Source organism: Tupaia chinensis, unplaced genomic scaffold (genome assembly GCF_000334495.1).
Source record: "Tupaia chinensis unplaced genomic scaffold, TupChi_1.0 Scaffold149011_1, whole genome shotgun sequence".
In the NCBI taxonomy this organism is placed as follows: domain Eukaryota; kingdom Metazoa; phylum Chordata; class Mammalia; order Scandentia; family Tupaiidae; genus Tupaia; species Tupaia belangeri.
In genome coordinates, this window is record NW_006208857.1 from 664,228 (window position 1) to 674,614 (window position 10,387).

At 48.8% G+C, this 10,387-nt stretch overlaps 1 pseudogene; it reads left to right on the forward strand.

Annotated features, from left to right (window-relative positions):
* The first annotated feature begins 4,254 nt into the window (after window positions 1-4,254).
* Window positions 4,255-10,387, forward strand: part of LOC114006579 (DDB1- and CUL4-associated factor 4-like) — a 25,704-nt pseudogene continuing 19,571 nt past the window's right edge.

Below are 10,387 nucleotides of genomic sequence, written 5' to 3' on the forward strand. Positions count from 1 at the left end.
AGACAGAGAGACAGAGAGACAGAGAGACAGAGAGACAGAGAGACAGAGAGACAGAGAGACAGAGAGACAGAGAGACAGAGAGACAGAGAGACAGAGAGACAGAGAGACAGAGAGACAGAGAGACAGAGAGACAGAGAGACAGAGAGACAGAGAGACAGAGAGACAGAGAGACAGAGAGACAGAGAGACAGAGAGACAGAGAGACAGAGAGACAGAGAGACAGAGAGACAGAGAGACAGAGAGACAGAGAGACAGAGAGACAGAGAGACAGAGAGACAGAGAGACAGAGAGACAGAGAGACAGAGAGACAGAGAGACAGAGAGACAGAGAGACAGAGAGACAGAGAGACAGAGAGACAGAGAGACAGAGAGACAGAGAGACAGAGAGACAGAGAGACAGAGAGACAGAGAGACAGAGAGACAGAGAGACAGAGAGACAGAGAGACAGAGAGACAGAGAGACAGAGAGACAGAGAGACAGAGAGACAGAGAGACAGAGAGACAGAGAGACAGAGAGACAGAGAGACAGAGAGACAGAGAGACAGAGAGACAGAGAGACAGAGAGACAGAGAGACAGAGAGACAGAGAGACAGAGAGACAGAGAGACAGAGAGACAGAGAGACAGAGAGACAGAGAGACAGAGAGACAGAGAGACAGAGAGACAGAGAGACAGAGAGACAGAGAGACAGAGAGACAGAGAGACAGAGAGACAGAGAGACAGAGAGACAGAGAGACAGAGAGACAGAGAGACAGAGAGACAGAGAGACAGAGAGACAGAGAGACAGAGAGACAGAGAGACAGAGAGACAGAGAGACAGAGAGACAGAGAGACAGAGAGACAGAGAGACAGAGAGACAGAGAGACAGAGAGACAGAGAGACAGAGAGACAGAGAGACAGAGAGACAGAGAGACAGAGAGACAGAGAGACAGAGAGACAGAGAGACAGAGAGACAGAGAGACAGAGAGACAGAGAGACAGAGAGACAGAGAGACAGAGAGACAGAGAGACAGAGAGACAGAGAGACAGAGAGACAGAGAGACAGAGAGACAGAGAGACAGAGAGACAGAGAGACAGAGAGACAGAGAGACAGAGAGACAGAGAGACAGAGAGACAGAGAGACAGAGAGACAGAGAGACAGAGAGACAGAGAGACAGAGAGACAGAGAGACAGAGAGACAGAGAGACAGAGAGACAGAGAGACAGAGAGACAGAGAGACAGAGAGACAGAGAGACAGAGAGACAGAGAGACAGAGAGACAGAGAGACAGAGAGACAGAGAGACAGAGAGACAGAGAGACAGAGAGACAGAGAGACAGAGAGACAGAGAGACAGAGAGACAGAGAGACAGAGAGACAGAGAGACAGAGAGACAGAGAGACAGAGAGACAGAGAGACAGAGAGACAGAGAGACAGAGAGAAAGTGAGAAAGCAAGCTGCCAGGTCCAGGACTCCAACCATGGTCGGCTATGTGGGAGTCCAGCGACATAGCCATTACGCTAACTGCTGGTCTGGGAAAATTATCTGTGGATGATAAGGTACACTGTAATGTTTTTGGCTGGACTGATAATGCAGTGTCCATGCTGGAAAGATTTGTTTTGTATGCTATGGAGATATACAGTGATTAAATGTAAAAAAAAAAAATAAAATTTAAAAAGGAGAAAAGAAAGAACAGAGAAAGACACACCCTAAGATCTAATCCTGATTTGGCTTTAAACTAGTTAAGTTCTTTTTTTTTCTTAATTATCTATTTTTATTTATTCATTCATTTATTTGACCAGAGACAGACAGAGAGAGACAAAGAGAGAGAAAGTGAGAAAGCAAGCTGCCAGGTCCAGGACTCCAACCATGGTCAGCCATGTGGGAATGTCCAGTGCCTTAACCACCATGCCACCTGCTGGTCCCCTTTTTTTCTTCTTTTTTGGAGAGGTTTTTGCTATAGGGCACGTGCGCTTGCCAGAAAAACAGAGAGAGACGAAGAGACAGAAAGCGAGAAATCACCACCCAGAGGGGATGGCCACACCGCAATCCATTCTCCTCTTGGGATCTTGGGCATGCACATACACGTGCCCGGTGTGAGTTTAAGCCACCGGGTCCACGACGCGAACTGTGGTCGATTACGTGGGAGTCCGCGACATAGCCATTACGACATTTGCTGGTCTCCTCACTGCATTCTTTTTTTTTTTTTAAGAATTATTTTATTTAACTTTATTTATTATTATTATCATTATTATTTTCCAGTTTGATCAGAGAGACACACACACAGAGAGAGAGGAAGTGAGAAAGCAAGCCACCAGGTCCGAGGCTTGAACCGTGGTCGGCCATGTGGGAGTCTAGTGCCTTTTACCACCATGCCACTTGCCGGCCCCTCCTCACTGCATTCTTAAAGCAAATGATGCTATCTTGTGGGATTTCCCTTTCTGTATCTGCCAAATGAGAGATGGATGCAAGGCCGATTCTGGTTCTGATGTTTTATGGCTCTATGAGAAAAAAAGGAGAGAGGAGGACATGAGAGAACAATTATTGAGTAGAGAAGGTAATTAGGAGAGGGACCAGCAGGTGGCATGGTGGTTAAAGTGCTGGACATTCCCACATGGGCGACCACAGTTCAGTTCCTGGACCTCGTGGCTTGCTTGCTTTCTCTCTCACTTTCCCTCCCTCTCTTTGTCTCTCTCTAGTCAAATTAAAAATAAATGAACGGATAAATAAAATTAAAATAATTCTTAAAAAAAGATAATTAGGAGAAATAAAAGAAATGGACGAAAGAAGTGAGATTAGGGGCTGGCAGGTGGCGTGGTGGTTAAGGGTGCTGGACTCCCCCATGGCCAACGGCAGTTCATGTCTCGGACCTGGTGGCTTGCTTTCTCACTTTCCCTATCTCTCTCTCTCTGTCACTCTGTTCCTCTCTGGTCAAATTGAAATAAATAAATAAAGCTAAATAAAATAATTCTTTAAAAAGAAAAAGAAATGAGATTAGGAAGCAGAGCCAGGAGGAGGAGAAGTGAGACAGAAAGGAAAGGAATAGAAATGGGAATAGAAGAGGGAGAAGGAGGTGGCGTGGTGGTTAAGGTGCTGGACTCCCACATAGCCGACCATGGTTGGAGTCCCAGACCTGGTGACTGGAAAAATCACACCAGGCTCACGTGCATGTGTGTCCACCATCCCAGGAGAAGAATAGAGCAGAAGGGACTGCAGTGTGGCCTTCCGCCTGGGGAAAGGGAAGTTCTCACTTGCTGTCTCTCTGGCAGACACACACACACACGCTATGGCAAAAACCTAAAAACAAAGAAGAGGGAAAGTGGAAAGAAGAGTAAGGGCCTCCAAGAAGAGAATGGGGACTAAGTAAACAGAAGCAAAGCCCAGGAGGTAGAAGCCACTCATCTGGAATAAGTGGCAGTAGGGACCAGACCATGGGCCAGGCACTGTTTTCAGGGTCAACGATGGAAAAGAAGATGCACCGAAATAAAGCTGGAAAAGCTGACCGACACCTAAGGAGTCAGACACATAATGAAATATTAATCGTTGGGAGCTGGGCTCAAGGGAGAGCCAGGAAGGACCCTCTCACCAGGAATGGAAATGAAGAAAAGCAGCTGGCAGAGTAGAAGGCATGGCAGAAGCCATCGGCAGAACCCCTGGTTCGGACAACACGATTCGGATGAGAGACACAACCCAGGGGCGGCCCAGAGCCCGCAGGACTCTGCCCAGAGGGAGGATGAGGCCCATCGCCGCCCAGCGCAGCTAGAGTTCTGCACCAGATCCACCGGGGTACTACTTCCACCCTGAAAAAACGCGCTACTTCCGCCTGCTACTTCCGCCTGCTCCCGGGACTAACACTGCGCCATGGCGAGGAAGGGCATCAGGCCGGAGCAGATGGAGAGCAAACTGAAGCTGCTGAAGGATGAGGACAAGCAGAAAAAGAAGTGGCCAGAAAGGGATCGAATGCATCTTTGCTGCAGAAGAGCCAGCTGGGTTTTCTCAGCAGCACCAATTACCGTTTAGCCCAGGAGCTGCGACCGAGCTGCGTGCAGAGACAGAGGGTCCGGGTGCAGAGCTGCGGCCCTTCCGCTTTGGCAAGTGCCCGATTTAACCTCATTCTGGCGGATGCCAACGTGACCCACTCTTCACAGTGAACTAGGTCAAAGTGGGAGGCTGCACGTGCGGCATCCGCAGCCTGCGAGGCCCGAAGACCCTACACACACACACACACACACACACACACACACACACACGGTGCGCATGCTCAAAATCACACGTCACTGACCAGATGACTTCTGTGCGGGGCCTCGCTGGGCCTCATGAGACCCAAGGAGACACTCCTGGCGGTGCCACGCTGTTCTCAGCGTCTCCGTTTGTCAGTTGTCACCCAGCAATAGACTGGCCCGGCATGCTTTGCGGTTTCCAGGTACCCGATGCTTGGTCCTGTGCACAGTTCCTGAGCGTCCAGGCAAATCACTGCTTTAGTAAGGGCTTGCCTGGGGAGGGGGGGGGGTGTCCAGCCGACCCACGTGGTGACAAGACACCAACACCCAGATGGAGCCCATAGTGGTGTCCTGGCCCAGCAGTTTGCTCTCCGGGCTCCTCTGCTATGTAGTGGCTGCCTTTGATCTGCATGCGCCAAACCAAGGCAGGGGTTGGCAGGCCGCTCACCTGCTCCACGACGCGGCTGTGACCTCTGTGCAGATCCTCCAAGAAGAGGAGCCCTGATGGCATCAGGCATGTCGGCAGAGATCAAGCTGCGGCACCTGAGGGCCTGGAAGTGTCTAATGCAGCTCGAAGGGCAGGCGAATGAGTGGCCTGTCTGCCCCGCTCCGTCAGGAGGACGAAGGAATCCTGGTAGCAGTGGGCCGAGACTGCGGCATGAGAATATGGACCCTCCACGATGGCCCCCTGCTCGGAGCCATCCCCTCCCCGTCCCTGCTGCCAACGCCACATTCCCACTGCGGCCTCCCCATCTCGGCTGGGGGCTTTGGCACGGGCTGCCGGGGCTGTGCACAGGACTTTATTTCTCCCAGGGCAGGCCTGCAAGGTGCCGCCTGGAGGGGATGGGTTTGATTTAAGGACGAACAAGGGGTAACTGCCTCTTTTTACCACTCTCTATTACCAATTCTTTCTTCCTTCCTTTCTTTCTTTTTTTTTTTTTTTTGGGGGGGGAAGGACAGTTTTGCTATAGAGCAGGTGCACTTGCCGAAAGAGAAATCACCCCCCAGGGGGGATGGCCACACTACAATCCCTTCTCCATTCTCCTCTCAGGATCTTGGGCACACATGCACACGCACCTGGCATGAGATTTAAGCACCAGGTCCAGGACTCGAACTGCAGTCGACTATGTAGGAGTCCGGTGACATAGCCATTACGCCATCTGCTGGTCTCAGGAGTGATTATGATAATTTTTGATGACATTTTAAGTGACGCTCAGTGTACCAGATCCCATCCATCTCACTGCTGGGGGCGAGGCGGTAAATGTTTTCTGTGAAGACACATTATAAAGTTATTTTAGTTAAGTTGTGGGCTCAGAGAGCTTGAAAGTCCTTTTCATAAAAGGTACTTACTACCTTTTCTTGTTGAATTCCTTTAAAAAAGTTGTTGTTTCGAAAAGCATATATCAAGCACTTCTTACTGCCAGGGCTTGTTCTAGCGCCTGGGGATAGAGAGAGAGTCCCTGCCCTCTTAGCATTTAGATTCTGTGGCATGACTCAGGTTAGAAATAATACATAAATAAATAAATAAACAAACAGGAGATGAAGAAAACAACAAGACACACAGAAAAGGAGATGGGAATTCAGGAGGCATCTGCTGTTTTTATTTGTTTGTTTGTTTTTGTTTTTGTTTTTGCAAAAGAGCAATTTGCTATAAGGCACTTGCGCTCACCAGAGAGACAGAAAGACAGAAAACAAGAAATCACCCCCCATGGGGGGATGGCCACACTGCAATTCCTTCTCCCCCTTCTCCTCTCAGGATTTTGGGCGCACGCGCACATGTGCCGGGTATGAGTTTTAAGCTGCTGGGTCTGGGACTCAAACCGCGGTCCACTAAAGTAACCATTATGCCATCTGCTGGTTCCTATTTGTATTGGTTTTGCTATAGGGTGCATGCACTTGCCAGAGAAAGCCAGAGAGAGAGAGGGAAAGTGAAAAGTCATCCCCCAGAGGGGGGCAGATGGCCATGCTTCAGTCTCTTCTCCATTCTCCTCTCGGGATTTTGAGCACTCATGCACACGTGCCTGGTGTGATTTGCAAGCCGCCAGGTCTGGGACTCGAACCACGTAGCCGGCCATGTAGGATCTAGTGCCTTACCCTCCATACCACCTGCTGGCCCAACATTTGCTATGTTGTCTATAGTACTGAGGTGACAATGGAACAGAGAGCTGAGAAAAATGAAGGAGCATGAGAAAAATGAGCGTGAACTTCTGTGGAGAAAATGTTCCGGGTGCAGCAACCCCGAGTGCACAGGCCTTGACTGGGGAACACTGTTCTGAGGAGCAGCGAGGGGGCCTGTGTGGCCCGGAGCGAGCCCCAGGTGGCCAGGTCATGGGAGGGGCCTGTGGGCAACTGTAAGAACTTGGGCTCTTCTAAGTGAGATTGGCGGCCAGGGGGATTTGAGCAAAGAGCGACATAGTCTGACCCACATGTTTAAAATGCCATGATGGCTGGTTGGACACAGGCAACTAGGCCAATTAGAAGGTTACCAAAAAGGACCAGCAGGTGGCGTGGTGGTTAATGGCGCTGGACTCCCACATGGCCGATTGTGGTTCAAGTCCTGGACCTGGCGGCTTGCTTTCTCACTTTCCTCTCTCACTCTGTCCCTCTCTGACTAAATTGTAAGTGAGTAAATAAAGTTAAATAAAATAAAATAATTCTTTAACAAATTAAGAAAAGTTTACCAAGACAATGGAGGTGAGAGATGGTAGTGATGTGGACCAAGGGGGTAGTCGTGGTTGTGAGTAGTAGCTGGATTCTCAGGCAGGCCTTATAGCACAACGGTTAAGCACGACACATAGGGAGCCAGGTCCCACATGGTTGACTGGTTCGAGTCCTGGCTCTGACCGCTTAAAAACATGCCAAGCGCATGAGCACATGTGCCCCAAATCCTCACAGGATGGCGAACTGGAGGAGAAAGCATTGTAGAGTGAGCATACCCCTCAGGGGTTCTCTCTCACTCTGATGACGGCACATAAAAATAAATAAACGGGACCAGCAGGTGGCATGGTGATTATAGCGCTGGACACTCCCACATGGCCAACTCTGGTTCGAGTCCCCAGACCTGGCGGCTCACTTTCTCTCTCTCTCTCTCTAGGTCTCTCTCTCTGTGTCTCTCTCTGGTCAAATTAAAAATAAATGAATAAAATTTAAAATAAATAAATAAATAGATAAGTAAATAAAAGGGAAGTGGGCTGGCCTCATGACCTGGTTGTTAAGGGAGCCAGTTCCCACATGACTGGCTGTGGGGTTAGAATCCCAGCCCTGGCAACTTGAGAAACATTCCAGGTATGTATGCATGCATGGTAAAAAATGCTGATAGGATGAAGAAAGAGAAAAGAAATTAGGGTGCGACCACACCCCACGAGGAGGTACTTTCTCCCTCTCCGCCTTTCTCTCTCTCTGCTGAGCACATGCACCCTCTGTCAAGTGAATTTAAAAAAATAAAGAAGTAAGGGGCCCACAGACAGCATAGTGGTTAAGGCACTGGACTCCCATATAGCCGACCACAGTTCAAGTCCTGGACCTGGAGGCTTGAAAATCATGCCGGGCGTGTGTGTGAGTGCCCAAAATCTGAAGAGGAGGATTGAGGAGAAGGGACTGTGGCATGGCCATGGCCATCCCCCCTGGGGGGTGATTTTTTCTGTCTTTCTGTCTCTCTGGCTAGTGCACAGGCCTTCTAGGAAAAATCTCTAAAATAAATAAAGAAGTCGTCGAGGGGCTGGACTAGACTCCCACATGACCTAGTGTGGTTTGAGTACCAGACCTGGTGGCTTGTGCGCGCTCTCTCTCTCCCTCTCTCTCCCTCTCCCTCTCTCTCTGGTGAATTACAAAAATAATAACAAGGACCAGCAGATGGCGCAATGGTGCACAGGCCTTCTAGGAAAAATCTCTAAAATAAATAAAGAAGTCGTCGAGGGGCTGGACTAGACTCCCACATGACCTAGTGTGGTTTGAGTACCAGACCTGGTGGCTTGTGCGCGCTCTCTCTCTCCCTCTCTCTCCCTCTCCCTCTCTCTCTGGTGAATTACAAAAATAATAACAAGGACCAGCAGATGGCGCAATGGTTACATTGCTGGACTCCCACATAGTCCATGCGGTTGAAATTCCAGACCCAGTGGCTTAAAACTCATGCTGGGCACGTGTGCATGGGTGCCCAAGATCCCCAGAGGAGAACTGAGAAGGGATTGCGGCGTGGCCATCCCCCCTGGGGGGTGATTTCCCGGTTTTTGTCTCTCTGGAGAGTGCATGTGCCCTATAGCAAAAACTCTTTTCTCTAAATAATAATAATGATGATGATAAATTAATTAATTCTTTTTTATAAAAAGAGAAGTAGTTGGATTCTGAACTTAATTTAAAGGTAAACATAATCTGCAAATGAATTAGAGGTGAGAGATGTGAGAGGGAGAGTCGAGAATGACGTCACCAAGGCAAGTTGCTCCAAACTTTACAAGTGCTGATTTTTTCTTTTTGTAAAGAATTATTTTATTTAACTTTATTTATGTTTAGTTTGATCAGAGAGAGAGAGAGGGAAAGTGAGAAAGCAAGCCGCCAGGTCTGGGACTCGAACCACAGTCAGCCGTGTGGGAGCCCAGAGCCCTTAACCACCACGCCACCTACTTACTGTCCCCCGCAGATCATTTTTTAAAGAAGAATGATCTTATTTACGAGGCCAGCAGATGGCATGGTGGTTAAGAGCGTTGGACTCCCACAAGAGCAGCCGTGGTTCAGGTCCCAGACCTGGCAGCTTGCATTCTCTCTCTCTTTCTCTCTCTCTCACTCACTCTGTCCCTCTCTGGTCAAATTTAAATTAACTAATTAATTAAGTTAAATAAAATACTCCTTTAACAAAAAAAGAATTATCTTTTTAAATTTTATTCATCATCATCATTATTTTTTTTAACTTGACCAGAGAGAGAGAGAGAGAAAGTGAGAAAGCAGGCTACTAGGTCCAGGCTTGAACCATGGAACCATGGTCAGCCATCTGGGAGTCCAGCACCTTAACCACCACGCCACCTGTCAGCCCCAGTGCAGATCATTTTAATTTTATATAAACTTTTCCAAGGTCAGCCCTGTAGCTTAATGGTTAAGGTAGCCAGATCCCAAATTGCCCACCACTATTCAAATTCTGCCCTAGAGGTTTGAAAAACATGCTGGGCACGTGCGCATGTGTGACCCAAATCCCAACAAGACGGAGAGAGGAGAAGGGACTGGCTGCCCATGCCCCATGGGGGGTGCATCCTTTCTGTGCCTCTGTCTTTCTCTGGCAAGTGCGTTTACACCCTGACCATGAAACAAACAAACAAAAAACAACTACACTGTTCCAGAAATTAGGAAAAGAAAGAACACTCCTCGTTCTAAGGATCAGAATTACTTTGATGAAAATAAAGGAGAGGGGGTGGCAGGTGGCGTGGAGGTCGATGCTGGATCCCACCTGCCGACTGCAGTCAGAGTCCTGGACCTGGCAGCTTACTTTCTCACTTTCCCTCTCTCTCTCTCTGGTCAAATTAAAAGGTAATAATAAATGGAAATAAAAAAATAAATACAATTTAAAAAACAAGGGGCCGGCAGGTGGCACGATGGTTGAGGTGCTGGCCTCCCACATAGACGACCATGGTTCAAGTCCTAGACCTGGAGGCTTGCTTTCCTACTTTCCCTTTCTCTCTGTCTCTCTCTGGTCAAATTAAACAAATAATAATGATGATAAGAACCGAAATAAAATAATCCTTTAAAAAAAAAAAACGGGTTGGGGCCAGCAGGTGGCGTGGTGGTTAAGGACGCTGGACTCCCACATGGGTGACTACTGTTCAAGTCCCAGACCTGGTGGCTTGCTTTCTCACTTTCCCTCTCTCTGTCTCTCTGATCAAACTGGACAATATTACCACCTATAATAAAAAAGTTAAATAATTATTTTATTTAAAAAATGGGGACAGGGCAGCTGGTGGCGTGATGGTTAAGGTGCTGGACTCGCACATACCCAGCACCTGGACCTGGTGACTTAAAAATCACACCAGGCAGGGACCAGCAGTTGGCGTAATGGCTATGTTGCTGGACTCTCATGTAGTTGACCGCGGTTCGCGTCCCGGACCCGGCGGCTTAAACTCACACCGGGTGCGTGTGCGTGCGTGCCCAAGATCCCGAGAGGAGGATGAAGGAGAAGGGATTGCGGCGTGGCCATCCCCCCTGGAGGGTGATTTCTCG